This window comes from Vulpes vulpes, chromosome 7 (assembly GCF_048418805.1).
Source record: "Vulpes vulpes isolate BD-2025 chromosome 7, VulVul3, whole genome shotgun sequence".
Taxonomy (NCBI): Eukaryota; Metazoa; Chordata; class Mammalia; order Carnivora; family Canidae; genus Vulpes; species Vulpes vulpes.
In genome coordinates this window covers 124,596,154-124,613,402 of record NC_132786.1, presented here as the reverse complement: position 1 = coordinate 124,613,402, position 17,249 = coordinate 124,596,154, and the positions used below count along the sequence as shown (strand labels likewise).

Genomic DNA, 17,249 nt, shown 5'->3' with positions numbered 1-17,249 from the left:
TATTGCTCATGCTTCCTTTAGACTAATATGGTCATCCCCTGAGGCTGGGCATATTGTTACTTGTAATCTGGTTTACTTTTCATGAGAAAAAAAATATAAATGGCCATTGGATAGGTTTTCAACACTATCTTCCAAGAAGAATTATCACTAAATAGCAGAATTATAGCTTTTACTTTTCGCCTCTCTATTTCCAAATTTTATATAGTTAGCATGCATTACTTTATAATAAAAGGATTTTTTTCTTAAAAAAAAAAGCCCCCAAACATTGTAAAGCTCCTAAAGAATTCCTTCAGCTTGATGACAAATGCGTGAATTAACTGGTCCCAGAACCCTCAGTGGTCATGAAAACATAATTCAGTACGTTTGCAAAAACCTATTATGGGTGCATCGCCTCGTATGACCTCAGACCAAATTGATGTGCCCCAGATGATTTAGGTTATAGCTGGAGGAAATGTATATCTTGCTAAATTCAAGGAATAATAAAAAGGACAGGACAAATCTGAATCTAAGTCTAGTCAGGCAAGCCCACCATGGACACAGCCGCGGCCCCAGTTCATGTACAGGACTTCTCGCCCCGCTGCTCATTTCCTCTTTCTTTGCTGGCTGGTATCTCTGGGTTCCAGGTTCCCCAGGCAGCGTAGCCAATTCTTAAGTCCAATAAATATTTTAAACTATAGCCGTGAGGAAAAATGGAAACACAAAATCCCAGGACAGAATTTCAAGCAGTTTTAAAGCTGGACTCCAATTCTGGCTCCCTGATGTTTGCCGCTTTTAGGATAACGGATTTGTTATTACCAAGAGCAAGGGGAGGCTACCAAGGCAATTAAGAGCTCATTTTGAAAAGATCCATTTAAGTTTCTCATTACAATGTCAAATAAAAGCAGAAATATAGGGGCATTTATATTTTTAAATTTAGATACCACGGCATGCATAGATATTAGCGGACAGGTTGTCCCAGGGTTAGCGTTTACTCCTTAAATTCATCTGCCCATTACTTCTGAATGTGACTTTTGTCATAAATGTGGATTGAAAACCAAAGCGAGTCAAGGCAATTTAGCTTTTTAGAAAGACTACTGTATTACAGTAGACTGTTCTTTCAGAAAGACTAAGAGAAAAACACTTGGTGTTAGCCAGCGGACAGTGTTCAATCCGCTACTTATGCGACAAAGGAAATCACGTATACATGTAGAATTCGCTTAGGAACCTCTAAAGTAATACTGAATTGTTTACGGTGGTTTTCTCTGGAAAGGAGAGGTGACGTAAAAAGCAGGTAACTGGAGCTTTTGCAGTAAGTGCATATTCATGTATTTCTTAGGCAACTGGAAAGAGAGCGGGTGTTGCGCGCTGTGTCGTCTGGTTTCCTACGCTGGCATAGCCTGCGTCTCCTGTCCTGCTTCAAGCTGCAGTAGGTGGCGGTGGGACCCAGGGCGCTCTAAGACCAAAATAAACATGGTAAGTTTACTGCAGGGTCAATTATTGAAAGCCTTACCTTTTACGTTAAAACAAAACTTGAAACACAAAGTAAATACGATGAAAAATTTGCTCAAATTATTCATGTACAACGCCAGGCCTCGGTCAATGTCGTATTTGCCGTGTCCCACTTAAGGGCTCTGGCTTGAGGGGAAATGGGACTAAGTGAAGCTTGGAGGGGCTTAATGACCTGCCCATTATGAGTACAATCTCATAACTACTCAGGTTCATGGTTTCTTTCTTTATATATATATATATAAATTTATGTACAAATAGTTTTTTACTGAGGTGTGATTGACATATAACATTATATTCGTCTTAGGTGTACAACAGAATGATTCCAAACTCATATATATTGTGAAATGATCACTACAATAAGTCTAGTTAACTTGCCTTTATCCTGCCCTATTACTTTTTTTTATTTACCTATTGCTTTTAAAGTTTTTTTCTTACTGATTTTCTTTCTTGTAATCATGCACACATTTTTTTGCATATATGCAACAGAATATGGGTTTTTATTGGTTATATTTTTAGAAACCATTTTAGAAAATGATTAATTGTGAAAAGTATGGTAAAGTTACACCAGCTGTTACATTCGGGATGACAGGAGAGTGTGCCGAGATAAGACATCTTAGTTAACTGATTATTTAAACAGTAAATATTAGAAAACAATAATTTTAAGGAGAGTATTTCAAAATTTATTCAGTGACTATTTATTTGGATGACAATTTGTAGTTTTGGGGACCTTTAAATTCACAATATTCATTCCAATCTTAAGTCCTACTCATATCCCTTGTTAAAGAAAAATTATTCTGACACTTGTTAAAAATGGTAAGGAAGGGGGGCAGCCCGGGTAGCTCAGCAGTTTATCGCCGCCTTCAGCCCAGGGTGTGATCCTGGAGACCTGGAATCGAGTCCAACGTCGGGCTCCCTGCATGGAGCCTGCTTCTCCCTCTGCCTGTGTCTCTGCCTCTCTCTCTCTCTCTCTCTCTGTCTCTCTGTCTCTCTCATGAATAAATAAATAAAATCTTTTAAAAAAAATTATAAGGAAGGCTTTGGGCAAGACTATTACAACAGGGAGAGGAGTTGAGTTCAACTTTGAAAACAGCAAAGGCAGCTAGCAACAGGTAGAAAATTACTCAGAGAGACGTCAAGGGCAGGAAATTCTTGTTAAACTGGCTTAACAGGATTGTTGCCACGGGGACACCAAGACAACCGATGAGGGGTTTGATCAAACATCAAGAGGAGGGATTCTCACTAAAGGGATTCAGCAAGATTCTTGCTAAAGGCAGGCCAACGAGGAGGCCTAGTCAAGCGGACTCTTAGGCCCCTGACCACAGTTGGGTCAAGACGTGAGTCTTTGTCGCTTTGGGCTCTGTTTTCTACCTTGTTTTACTTTTTCTCCTGACCGATAGCATCTGCCCCCAGGAATTTGTTCTGGCTAAGTGCCAAAACCAGTCCTTGGGGGGGGGGGGGGGGGGCGGGGAGTGAAAATGGCAATGTATGTGAAGATTGTGTGGATTTTTGAAGATTTTTAAGCAGTTAAAACACACACAAAAATGTTCCTCAACTTCTAAAATACTGGTAGGGAAACAAAAGCACGCTTCTCATGAAGTGGTTACGAGAAGACGTTTTTGAGATGATTGTCCTTACACATCTGTCAGGAAATTATACAAGTGCTGACCTTAATCCAACCACTTCCTACCCAAACAGAAAGCATGACATGCCACTTCTGCTGGCATTGGTGGAGCGTTGTTTCATCCCTCCTCTCTCGATTTTTAAAACAAATTCCCAGGGGCCAAAGAAAACATATTCTTTTGAAGGTTTACTTCATTTTTCAAAGATGTTCTTATTTCCCTCATCACACAGTATGAGGTTTCGTGTGAGATAGCTCATGTAATCTTTAGAGCTAAACATAGGGTCCACGAACAAAACAGTTAGGGTCCTAGAAAGCCTGGAGACCTAACCTCGTGGCATCTACTGCTTCACGTAAATGTGTTCATCCCGACTCTCTTGTGTATCTGGGGAAGTATCATGAAAAAGTATCAATGATTTAAATATCTTGGGGAAAATAAATAAATAAATAAATAAATAAATAAATAAATAAATGTCTTGGGGAACTGTTCTTCTTGGGAACCAAGTGAAAGAGAGTAAGTTCACGAAAAGTTGATAATCTTTAAAAATGTTTAGTCTTAAAACTCTGATTGCCAATTTGCGCCATATTTGGGTTTAGTTTTTGAAGGGTTCAATTCTCTCTTTATGCACCTTGGCTTCTGGCCGTAAGGCGGATACCCATTTTTTTCCCTTGGAAGAGATGTTGGGATTTGAGGTTGGGCCAAGAAAAGCCAAAGAGGCTAGGAAGCACTTACAGATGGAGATAATTAGCATATTAAAAATAGGCCAGCCAGATTTTTTTTTTTTTTTTTTTTTTTTTTTTAATCAGGAAGCAGAGGGGTAAATGCTCTCTCTGGCAAGACTATAGAAGCTGTGTGGACAGAGGAAATGTGATTCAAACCCTGGTATGAGAATGGTATTTTACTTGAACCAGGTTTCAAAAGACTGGAGCAGGAGTTCCTTTTACTGGAAACCATGGAGTTGGCGGGCTTTGTAGGGGCCTCCCTTGAAATTCTGCTCCAAGGCCACTGTTTTGAATTTTGTTTGAAAGTCTTAGAATGGGAGACGCTTGGTTTCAGAAGACACAGGATAAACATCGTGAACTCTATTGCTTTCTAATGCGTGGTAGCGGAAGTGTATTTCTGATACCACCTCCCACTGAAAGAGGATTATAGAAGAAGGCGGTAGGTGGGAACCATGGCCGTAGAACAAAACCCTTTGGACATCCAGGGGCTGTTTTGCCAGTCCTAAAGCAAAGGCCTGAGCTGATCTAGATTCAGGCTCTATCAATGGGATATGTTTAATTGCCAGATAATTCACTGTGGTTTCCTGAAGTTCTGATTCACAGAGTCAGCCCTTCAACTCCTATGTTCCACCCATTCTCTGAAGTCTACTGTTATTCAAAACAGACTTAAGGGGTGTCCATCCTGGAGCGGGGCTTCTCAATGGGTGGTATGGGCACCGTTGACTGAATACAGAATTATTGATGTGGGCCAGGAAATTTATAACAATTACGAAGAATTAGCAGCTCCTCGATTCTCATGGCCACGGCAAAGCGTAGTCAGCCAACTCCTGCTGACTCGCCTCGCCACGGATTTTACAAATGCAACACGCTAAAAATTACTCTCGTAAAGCTGCTTTTTCCTTCTACAGGTAATAAAATACTGCAAAAAGTGTAGAAAGAGGTCATGGAATCTCCACGAAAAACTAAAACAATAGAAGGGGATACTTTTAGTCTGGTAATTTATTTGTTGATCTACTTAGAGGAAGGAGACCAGAGGACCCTCGTCTGCCTCGGTACCCCCAACGCTGTGCTGAACTAAGCAGCCATCCTGTTGTCAAGATTCGGTCTTGGGTTTGCTTCGTTTCTGAACAAAATCAGAGGAGAAGAAAGAGGTAGCAAGGCACTGCTTATTTTTAATATGCCTTATTTGACTTGACAAATTATGTGTTTCTAAATGTTCATAACATTACAAAGTTTGACTTAAAAATGAGAATAACAACAGGCAAAAAATGTGGATACATATCATCCTACATGAACAGCTCTACCAGTTAAGGAATATACATTCTCCCTTCATTAGCGGATCCTTTGACCAAAGGATAGGAGCAGTGTCCTCAAATGTAAACTAGTCTGTATGTTAATTGTCTTACAATATCAAGGTTTGGAAGAGACAATTTACAAAGGAAGGAAAGAGTGGTTGTTTCTGCAAACTGTTGAAAACTATGAACCTTGGAACTTGGTTTTGCTTGTATTTAAAGTACTTTTAACTCTTCGTTTTTCATTTGAATATTGACATTTGAGCTGGCGTAGCATGTGTAGGAATACATATTATAAACTTAAAATTACTTGAACTTAGTCTTGGTTGTGATTTTTTCAAAGCGTAGCTTTTAAAAATCCCAGTGATAGCCAATGAGAAAACGGGAGTAGCAAATAGGAGAATTCAAAGTAGTAAGCTGGTCATGACACTGGAGTCAGGAGGAAGGAATGGATAATAGTTTATTACCAGTTACCATAGTTATAAACAACATAAAAGACTCTAGAAGAAGGACCTAAGGCCCAGTTTCATGAAAATGTATTTAGCCTATGTGTCCTGTCATGCTGAAACAAGTTTCTAAGTAGCTTTTTTACCAAGAAGGGTTCAGGGGAAAGACTCTGTGACGACGCCCTGGCGACCTCAAGGGTATCTTTGTAGGGGAAGGCTTGAGCCTCAGTTTACCTGGGTCCGGGTGGAACATCTTGTGACCCTCCTGTGACAGGAGAGGGTGGGACTCTTTGAGGAGCTGTTCTTCACATCACTAGTTCCCCTTGGGAGACTTTCATGACTCAGGAAATTTTCTCTAGATACTCCTTTTTGGGGCTTGAACAAAAAAAAAAAAATTAAATGATTTTGCCACAAATCAGCTTTTAAAAACACCGTAGAAACTCTCTTTCTTCCTCATGTCTGCTTAACTAGAGAGATTTTGAATGGAACATATTTTGGAAAGTAGGAGGAAGCAATTGAAGGGACTTTGAATATTAATGAGTTTTCTTGCTGCAAAGTGTGGCAGATGAGAAACAAAAACTGCAAGTCAAATGACCCAAAACTACTTGAACAAAATATTAAGTATGGAAGCTTTTTTGACATTTATCATCATTAGCTTGTATTCGTTAAATTTATGCTTTTTTTCCCCCCTCCAAAGTAGAATTTAAACTTAAACGATGGGCTAAGAAAAACCCAGCGCCCTGGACTAGTGCAAAGAAACATTGTAAAGATTTCTCCATCTGCCTACAATTTCTCTGATGTCTGCTAATCAAAGTGATAAAATATTTGCTTCCGTTCATCAAGCCAACAACCTAACCCCCCTGCCTTGAGAGGGGGGTTTCATTTGAAAAGTAAAGCTATTACTCTCTCAAAGGGTTTACAAATCCTAATAGATCAATTTTTGCCTTATAAGAAATTCTACTTTAACACTGTGAAGTCAAATGATTGACAACATGGTTAGAGAACCAGTTAGCCTTCAGAGGTTGATGATCGTACCCCTTGCACGACGGTCGACCTTCTTGAGGGACGTGGTCTACCTTCTTCTCTCTATCCACCACACCCACAGTGAAGTTCCTCCCTAGAGGACCTTAATTCTTCTTCCAAATGCTGCTTTTCCTTCCTCCACCAGTTACTAGGGAGCAAAAAATATCAATAATATCCAAATTGGAATCCTGATTCTACCAAGGATGTAGAGAAACCCTACACGTAATCCTAATGTCTTCTTCTGTCGTCTTCTTGGGAGCCAAAAAAATTTCTAGTGGCACGTGGCTTCGAGAAGAGAATATACTGAGGATTCCAATGTCAATAAAGATTTAGAAATGACGGTCCAAAGCAGCTGTCATGACAAGTAATATTTTTAAAACCTCTCCATGTGCTCAGAAGTGAACTAATAAGAAAGAAGGACAAAACGGCAAATACCAGTCAAGAGAAGCAGAGTTTTAAGGAATCCTATTGATCCAATATTCTATAATCCTATTGCACTTTCCCATCTTACAGCTTTAGCCTTAAGGCAGTGGGAAGGGACTTCAATCCCATGTGCGACAGGGACACAGTTTTCTGGATTATTATTGGGAAGCCATTTAAACTTCCTGTATAAGTTCTTGAGAAGAAATCCTGGACCTAGAAAGAAAAACATGTGTAAATAAAGAACCAGGAAGGAAAGAAAAGAAAGAAAGAAGGAGGGAATCCCCGGGTGGCTCCGCGGTTTAGCACCTGCCTTTGGCCCGAGGCATGATCCCGGGGTCCCGGGATCGAGTCCCCACATCGGGCTCCCTGCGTGGAGCCTGCTTCTCCCTCTGCCCATGTCTCTGCCTCTCTGTCTCTCTCTCTCTGTGTCTCTCATGAATAAATAAAAAAAATCTTTTAAAAAAGAAAAGAAGCAGGAAGAAAGAAACAAAGAAAAGAAGGAGAAGAGGAAGAAGTAACTAATAGCCTGGGCATCCAAGAGACGGATAAATTTGGGATCAAATGAGTGAGAAGTAGACACCGTAGTAGCTAGTACCTGGCAAATGCCTCCGTCCCACTAGCGTTTTGCCAACACGCCCCGCGCCACGCTGGCCCTCCCGTTTAACGGAGGGCGGTGTCACTGGCCTTCGTGTTCCCAGGCGGCCACCTCGGGCCTGCAGGCGTTGCAGTGGAGACAGGAGTGGGAGCTCAGCTGCCCCTGGAGGGGCAGGGCCCGGTGTGCATCCCTGCGGGGGTTGGTGAGCTGGAGCCCCAAAGCCGCAGCACTGCGGCCGGGTTCGGGTGGCGGGAGGGCGCGGGGCGCGGGGCTCCCCAGCACAGGCAGCTCGGCCGCGTCCCATGGGCCAGCAGCCGGCTCCCGGGCTGGAGGCCAACGCCCTCGGGCCGGTCCCCCCGCAGAAAGGGGGTGCAAGCGCCGGTGGTGGCCACTGTCGCGCGGGGAGTGAAGAGCCATCCCGGGAAGAGGACTCCCGGCTCTCGGCCGGCCGAGGTGACACAGGATCCCGAGAGGACGCAAGAAGGAAAGAAGTGGAGCCCGAGCCGGGTGGGAAGGGGGGGCCTTGCCGGGAAGAAGTTAACTGAAGGGACGTGAACGTTGAGGAGCCTCGGGGCCGGGGCGAAGAGGCAGAGTCCGCCACCTGGGCCACGTTTCCCTGCGGTGTCCGTGGGGTGGGCCAGCCCCTGCGCCTGGACGAGTGGGACACGCAGCCACCGCGGCTCCCATCAGCTCCTCCCCAGTCTGATAGTCTAAATGCTCCAGGTAAAGTGTCCCACCGTGTGGGGATCAAGGTTCCGGACATGACTGCAGGTGGCAGCCCCCCCCCCCACGGTCAGCTTTCCCCCCTGGGTTCTCCTGCTCCTCTTCCCTGCCCTGCTCGTTCAGGGGCCAAGAGGGTGCTGCCGGGGACGGGGAGCGAGAGCCCCCTGGCTGGGTGTGCAGGAGTAGCCCTGCCGAGGCTTGGCTGCTGCTCAGAGCGGAGCCTGTGGAGAAACACACTTGTGGGTTATTTTGAAACCCCCCAATTGCTTGGAAACAGCCGCCTGAGATTCTCTGGACCCGGGTTTCCTGTGCCGTCCGGTCCCCTATGCTTTCCTTAGCCCCTAGCCATCTGGCAGGCCCCCTCCGACTTCTCTCCACAAGACCCCGCCCGGCTCGCCGCCCGGCCCAAGCCTTCTCACCCACGGCCACAGCACACCCGAGAAGAACATGCACCTGTTGCTCACCCCGGGGAACCCTGGGAGTGCCGGCGGCTCCCAATACAGCACTTCTTCCGCTTGCCTGTTCTGGAACCCAGCCCGTCTATCGCCCAAGAGACTCCCTGGGAGAATGAGATGCCAGTCCACTGTATTCTCCAGTCTTGGGGAACACGTACCAGACTCTCCTGCTGGTCTGACCAAAGGCCTGGCTATGGTGACCGGCAGGCGTCCCTCAGAACCTGCCCTTGTAGATGGCACGACTCTCGGGAGAACTGTCCTGAGAAATCCTCCTAACGAGTTATAGTTCAGTGGCCAACAGACACATGAAAAGGTGCTCAACCTTATACATCCTCAGGGGAATGCTAATCAAAAGCACAAGGAGACGTCACCTCACACCTGTCAGAATGGCTCAAGTCAACAACATAAGAAACAACAGGTGTTGGCGAGGATGTGGAGGGAGGGGAGCCCTCTTACACTGCTGGCGGGGATGCAAACTGAGGCAGGCACCGTGGAAAACAGCGTGGAGGGTCCTCAAAAGGTTAAACATGGAACTACTCTATGATCCAGTAATTGCACTACTGGGTATCTACCCCCAAAATACCAAAACACTGATTCTAAGGGAATGTGCACCTCTATGTTTACTGCAGCATCACCTACAAGAGCCAAGATATGCAAGCAGCCCAAGTGTCTATTGACAGCTTAATGAATAAAGAGGATGTGGTATGTATATATAATTCAGCTTACGAAAAAGAATGAAATCTGGCCATTTGCAACAACATGAGCGGAGCCATGAGCCAGCCAGAGAAAGACAAATACCGTATGATGTGACTCATATGTGGAATTTAAGAAACAAAACAAATGAGCAAAGGAGAGAGAGAGAGAGAGAGAGAGACAAAAAAGTAGATTCTTACCTATAGAAAACATACTGCTGGTCACCAGAGGGAACGTGGCTGGGGGATGAGTGCAATAGGTGATGGGGATAAAGGAGGGCACTTGTGATGAGCACCGGGTGCTGTAGGGAACTGCTGACTCGCTCTTTCAGGTGCTGACACCTGAAACTAATGCAGGACTCCAGGCTAACTCTGCTGGAACTAAAGTACAAACTTAGTTAGAAAAGAAGAAGTTATATTTCAGGCTCTTTCTCCACCTCTCTCTATTCCTGATAAGAGTGACCCGCTGCTTCTCAGTCTCTTCCTTTTCGATCCTGGCTCAGCACTTCAGCTTGGAAGACGTATCTTTGTTTTGCGATCAAGATTTCCATCCCACCATCCTGTTACAAGGCATTGCCCGTATTGTATATTTGGTAATTTCCAGTTTTACGGATAATCCAAGTCTTCTAGCCTCACCAGATTGAGGGGGTAAGATCAAGTTGCAGTCTATTCTTGCGCCCAAAATATGATGGTAAGAGTTCCAGCTGGTTTGATGACTAGGAATTAGCACATCTCCGAGTGTCCCCAAGTTATTTTTGGGAGTTCCCCAAAAGGATGCCACACACATGCCCACAAACCAGTCTGTAACTACATGGTGTCTGCTTTTTCCTTCCTTTGCTACTCTGGCTTATAATTTTCCACATTCCCTGCCTGCAGATTTGAGGAATGTCGGATTATTGCTAGTTTCCAAGGGGAAATGGGGGGAAATGGCCTCCTCTCCAATTGTGTGCCACATTTGGTCCCCAGGGCTCGAAATGGCCCTTCTTCCCAGAAATTAACATTTGACCATCTCCTCCTTCCCATAAATCCCCCACTTTTCTGACCTTGGGCATCTAACCCAGGCTAAGGTCATAAAATGTCTCTCATCTTTAGCTCTGCACCAACCACAGACACCCCGCCCCTCAAAAATATTCCTTCCTTGTCCTCCCTCAGGCAAAACCAGAAGCCTCCATGCAAAAGGGTGCCTGGAAGGGGAGGGAGGGGAGGTGGAGATCTCACTGGTCACTTAGAGGCCAAGGCTCTGCTGCTGAGGATGCCTGATAGGATTTTTCTTATACTTTCTTAGTCCAAGGACCATTCAGGAGAAAAACAAAACAAAATAGATGAGCGTGTATATAACCTGCTACTGGTGGGGGGGGAACATGTCAACATGTGTAACCGTAAATGCAGGGAATACCTCCTAATAGCAGTTGCCTCTAGGGCGGGAGCTCGGCGAGTGGGAATCGGGAGACTTACTTTTTACTCGATTTCATTTTGTACCTTTTGAACATTTTACATGTGCACGTCCATCCCAAATCAGAGTGGAGTTTCGAAGAATACTCAGTAAAAGTATTTTCTTTCGATTTTGAGAAATTTTTTAAGACTATGGCCAGAATATTTCGAAGAGCTCCATCGAAAAAAAGATCTGCAGCGAAAGCACAAGATAAAAAAGCCTTTCCCTTTTCTGCGTGTGATCACATTTTTCAAAGCAAAAACAGTTTAATGTAAAAAGAACAAAAACAAACAGAAAAAAAAAAAAACATTGCTCCAAAGTTTCCTTCTTTTCCAGTGTCCTAAGAAAATGTAAAAAAATTTTTTTTCACGAAGTCATCCAGGGGTTTAGACAGTGACAAACTGCAAGCAGTGGCTGACGCATTTCCTCGTCCTCAGTATTCTTTATAATAGAAGCTCACCATGCCCTGCTGAGTCCTGCCACGGCCTTTTAAATGAACAGATACCAACAGTTTCCAAATGAGAAGCCGAGACTTCAACATCATTATCTCCTACATTTTTGTTTTTAAAGAGAGAGGGAGAGAGGGCCGGTGGGCAGGGGCCGAGGGAGACTGAGGCAGGCTCTAGGCTGGCTGGTGGCCGGGCCCGGGCAATCCCACGATCCTGAGGTCACGACCCGAGCCCCCTCCTGCTCAACCAACGCAGCCACCGAGCGCCCCCGCCCGAGTCTGCTGCAGCGGGTGTAGACCCGTGTGTGGCACACCTAGAATGTGCTAACGCCGTCGGTGCATGACGCGCCACCTGCTGCCTTGCTCTCCGGCCCGGCCACAGCTGGGCCCGCGGGGCTTCACGAGGAGCAACAGAGCCCGTGCCTCGTTGTCTTGAAAACCCACAGTTGTGCACGACGGGGACGGGGCCTGGGGCTGCCCGGAGCCATCCCAGCCGGGGCCGGGGGCATAGGGATGGTCCTGGGGAACCGTCCACGTAAGCAGCAGCCGGGGACCACCGCTGCCCATGGGCACAGGCCAGACAGAGTCCCAGGAACCTCCGCCCCGAGTGGCTCCTTGTCCAGCCCGCCCTGGGCTCACAGGCCTGCCGGCGGCCTCGGCCTCCCCTCACCTTGGAAACACATTCCACCTTGCACCTGACCCATGCGCGCCCTTGGGAAGCACACGCGTGCCCAGCAGCCATGGGCACACGCGCACGCTGCGGGGCTCTTCTCCTGCTCCTCTTGCTTCACAGCTGTGCTTTTGGCCAGAGGCGTCTACACTGGCTGCTGCGATTCCTTGGCTCCCTCCCGGCCGTGCTCCCTTTGCAACCTGCCCCCTGCGCCCCGTGTCCTGAAGTCACAGGCCCTCAGGTGGCCGCTCGGCTCCCCACGGCCCAGCGCGCCAACATCTCTCAGGCCCGGGCCTGCCCGGCCTCCCCGCCCCGGCCCCGCGCCGTCCCTTCCTGAGACCCGAACGGCCTGCTGAGTTGCACGGAATTACTCTCCTGGTTTCCCTCTCACCTTTATGACTACCCTATGTTTTTTTAAAACAATTTTATTATTATTATTTATTCGATGCATGTGGTATTTCGGGAGCTAGGCATCTTCTCGCCCAGGCCAGCCGCCAAGTCGGGGGGAAAGACGATAAAGTCAGCGATTACACAGTTCTGCAAACCCCTCCGCTGATCCGTGGGGAATACGGTCCAAGACCCGCAGCGGATGCCTGAAGCCTCAGATGGTGCCTGACCCTGTATCGATGATGTTTTTGCCTACACACTCACACCCACGATAAGGCTTAGTTTATGAATTAAATGATTATTTCATAATACGAAGGTAAGACACACTAAGAGATTAACGATAATAGTGATAATTAAGTGGAACAATTAGAACAATACACTCTACTAATTATGCGAATGTGGTCTCTCAGGATATCTCAACGTGCGACTGTGCTCCACTCGCTGCTCCCCGTGATGATGTGAGATGCTGAGATGTCTGTATGGTGAGGGGCAGTGAGGGTGTCAGGCTGGTGCTGGTCTTCAGACGAGAAAGAAGTCAGAGGGAGGGTCATCTGCTTCCAGACTAGTCGACCGCGGGTAACTGAGACCGTGGACGGCGAAGGCGTGGATAAGGTAAAGGGTGGAGGCAGAGGGTGCGGGGAGTGGCGCGTTACTGCACCACGAATGGAGACGGTCAGGGTGCTAGGGTGCCATGGGGACACACAGCAAGGGCCTCTAGCCCGTCTGTGCCGTTGACAGAGCTGGCTTCGCAGAGACCCAACGTGCAAGGGAAGACCTCAAGCATGAGCGGGGGTCCCTCAGCGGAACAGTTCTAGACAAAAAGAGCAGAGTGTGCAGAGATGTAACTGAGCATCGGGACGTGACAGAGCATCACTCACCCGAGAAGCTGGAAGGATTTCACTGTAGCCAGGACGCAGAGATTAACGACTATCGCCATTGAGGGCCAGGGCTACGCGGGGCCATGCTCAAGACTAAGTGCTTCGAGACAGACCATCTCATTCAGTGCCGGATTGATTCACAGTTATTATTTTTATTTTTATACAAAATAAAAAAATCATAGCTAAGATGTAAGGGCTTACTCTCTGTCAGTTATTTTTTTTTAAAGATTTATTTATTCATGATAGACACAGAGAGAGAGGCAGAGACACAGGCAGAGGGAGAAGCAGGCTCCATGCAGGGAGCCCGACGTGGGACTCGATCCTGGGACTCCAGGATCACGCCCTGGGCCGAAGGCAGGTGCTAAACCACTGAGCCACCCAAGGATCCCCTCTATCAGTTATTTTTATAAGTGCTCTGAAATGTCTTAATTTAGTGAATGTGTGTAGCAGCCCCAAATTACATAACATAGGGTAGCGATAAGTAACTTGTGTGTAAATGTGTACACACGTTTATATACTAGGCCCTACTGTTATCCTCCTCATTTCACCAGATCACACAGCTTGCCCGGGCGGAGCCGTAGGTGAAGCCCAGCAATCTGTGCCTTTCCAGGAGTTAGGGGATGGATCTCATCATAGGTGAGGAGGATGAGGCTAGAGGGGGGTGTATTAGCAATGGAGCTTCATGGTCAGAAGGCAGGCACCAGTGGGAGCTGGGTGAGGAAGAGGAAGAACAAAGAAAAATGGGCAGGAAGCACTGGGGAGGATGCATGCCATGGGGGGCCGTCATCTTGGGGAAAGATCTTCAAGGGACATTGGCTTCACTAAATCCACATTTCACCCCCTAAGTTCCCACACTTGTCACTTTATATTTGATTTGTGGCCAAAACTGATGGAAAAAGTCTCAACCCCCGCCTCCCCCCCCAACTGTGTGAACAACTCTGTATAAGGGAAATAGTAAATACACACAAAGTTGCTCTCACTTCTGAGAAATAGTGTCCCTGACAGACCCATTAACACGAGTGAGTGTCTTTTCTGGGAAAACAGATGATCTTTCCCTCTATAACCTAATTTTGAAAATAAGAATGGAAAAGTTTAATGAGCACCTTATACGTGCCAGCAGAAAGACACAAGCTTTCCGTGTGTTATCTCATTTAATCGTGAGTAGAAGTTCTGTATATGATTGTCCTTGTTCTACAGATGAGGAGACCAAGGTGTGACATAACTTGTCTTGGTGGCATCATGGGTTAAGTTCAGGACGTTGAATCAAATCCCAAATGGCTGAGTCCAAAGTCCATGCCTGTTCTCCGCTGTACTCCCTCCACGATGGATAAATGAATTGCAAGGATCCTGGGTTATCCTGCTCAACTGTCTCGCTCACCCCTGTTTAGAGAGGTGGGTTCAGTGACTTCTGCTCACGCTGCACCGTAACCCTCTGCCTCCTCCCCCGCAGTAGCATGGCCTACAAGACCCTGGCTGCTTTATAAACCAGCCCAACGAGACTTCCCAATTCAGCTCTCACCACTTCCATTTCTTCTCTTTGTCCCCCTCCACCCTTACCTCATCCCGACAACCATATTCCCCAAAGAACATTTAATGTCATGGGAGACTTTCATGATATCATCTTAATTATTTTTTCAATGTCAAATAATAGGCATATTATCCCAATTTGGGAGACCATATACATGCACATGAAAAGGCTGAAAGGATGTACATGAAATACTATCATCAGGCGATTTCAGGAAGATTCTATTATAGGTGGCTTTTATTTTCTTGTTTATATTTTCTGTGTTGCCCAGTGATCATCAATAGAAAATGTACCTCAACAACAGAAATTGACCAAGTGTTTACAATAGCTGTTATACCAGCAATAGCATGGGTATCCAATTCTATAAAATAGAATTTCTTTTATAAAACAGAAAATCAAAGAGGTAGTAGCATTCATAGCCAGATTGCTGAGGTTGGGTGCATCATGGTCCGATGTCCATCAGTATTTAAGATGAAAGCTGGATCCGTTTTCACTGAGGTAGCAGCAGCTCCTCCCGTTGGTAGCAAGGGCGGCGGCAGACGGGTCTCTTGGTACTTCCTTGCGCTGACAAGGGTGAAACCACAGCGTGTATCTTAATGCTCAGCCTCCCAACGGGGGCTCTGGGAAGTCTGTCTCGGCTGGAAGCTCTTTGCCCATGTCTCAGAATCATAATGAAAATAATCTCCCTCCTGGAAAATAGATGCCTCTAATGTAGAGGTCATGCGTACAAAAGGAAAAAAAATAGTGTCATTAACCACCTTGACACCAGCCAATTGAATCCCTCTTAACCATCATAACGTCTTTTCTCCCTTCTTTCAACCTAATGCTCTCTGGTTCAAAGATCCGGGGCTCCCGGTGCCATTAGAAACGTGTGATTTACATGCACCAAGGGTTTTAATGCCAATGAGCTCTATAAAATATCCTGAGAGAACCCAAATTTCCAAAGTACTTTAAAAGAGCAACGACTTTGTTTCTCTTACTGAACTTAGTTTTAGTCTCTCTTTATCTCGCTCTCAGATTGTCCTGGACCGGGATCCCTGGGTGGCGCAGCGGTTTGGCACCTGCCTTTGGCCCAGGGCGCGATCCTGGAGACCCGGGATCGAATCCCACGTCAGGATCCCGGTGCATGGAGCCTGCTTCTCCCTCTGCCTGTGTCTCTGCCTCTCTCTGTCTCTGTGACTATCATAAATAAATAAATAAATAATTAAAAAAAAAAAAAAAGATTGTCCTGGACCTACATGCCTCAGGGAGCTGCTCCCATGTGTTCCTCTGCTCTGCTTTCACCGCTGCCCTAGTCTGGCGTGAGCTCTGAATCTCAGGGTCAGAAAATTTTAGAAGGGACTTTTGGATCCTCTGTGCTATTGCCTCATTCCGTGATAGACGAGGAAACTGTAGCCCGTAAAATTTAAGGGGCCTGCTCAGGGTGACGGAGAGGAATTAGCAAGAAAGGAGGGTCAAGATTTAAGTCTCCTGACTCCAAATTGGGTGCTCCTTTCATTGTACCACACGTTGTCTCAAAGGAGTCAATAAATTCTTAGTGAGGCAAAGACTTTTCAAACCATTCGAGGGGGCATCAGGGCAAACTTCCCTCTCAAGAAAGCCCGAGCCCTTTCGTCAAGGTTCTCTTTGAAGCTCAAGGTCACAGTTAACAGAAGTATTTGTGAAACATCTGCCACTCCCTGAATTTTACATACATCATCTTCAATCTTCAAAATAGCCTTCAAAGTATCAAAATCCTCGTTTTGCTGGCGAGGAGACTAGCTTTTTGAGAGACTAAACCAATTTGCTTAAGATCGTAGAGCTGCATCTAGCAGAGCCAGGATTCCAACCCATGTCTTCAGGGCTTTCTACAATATGCTAGACTGCTTCTCCTTCCGTGACACCGGGCCTTAACTTTGGGGACAAAGTGATGGATCCGTGCTTCTTTTGAAGAGGCAGAAACAATTTTGTGTATGTACAGCCTGTCAATCATACCTCAAAGGGTGGTTAAAAAACAAAAAACGAGTTACTCTTTTGGATGATCCCCGCTGTTGAAATCTCAGGCAAAAACAGAATTAGTGAAGGAAAAGCAGGGCAACAAACTGAGATCCCGCTGTGACATGGGGCAGTGACCAATCTCCATGTACTTGGGACTTTATGAGACATACAGAAAGGGGGTAGAGGAAGGAGCACTGACTCTTGAGGAACATTCTTAAATCCTTGTACCCTATTTTACTGTCTTTTCTGACATGGGAGTTTGCACAAAGACAGGACTTGGGATGTAGAAAAGCACATACTGGAAGAAACTGCCCAGCCTCAGAGCCCCCTGTTGCTAAACCTCTTCCGCACACTGAAGAAGAGAACTCACTGATGCAACGATTTATAACAAACCCAGTTTTCAGGTTTCAGATTCTATACGTCTTCGGACTTTCCATCTATACCACTTGTTTAT

General features: G+C 46.1%; 1 long non-coding RNA gene across 1 annotated transcript; it reads left to right on the top strand.

Annotated features, from left to right (window-relative positions):
* The first annotated feature begins 1,338 nt into the window (after nt 1–1,338).
* LOC140599757 (uncharacterized) lies at nt 1,339–15,992 on the top strand. Its single transcript, XR_012002772.1, has 3 exons — nt 1,339–1,452; nt 14,491–14,685; nt 15,836–15,992. It is a non-coding gene; the product is annotated as an uncharacterized lncRNA (long non-coding RNA).
* Nucleotides 15,993–17,249: the final 1,257 nt, after the last annotated feature.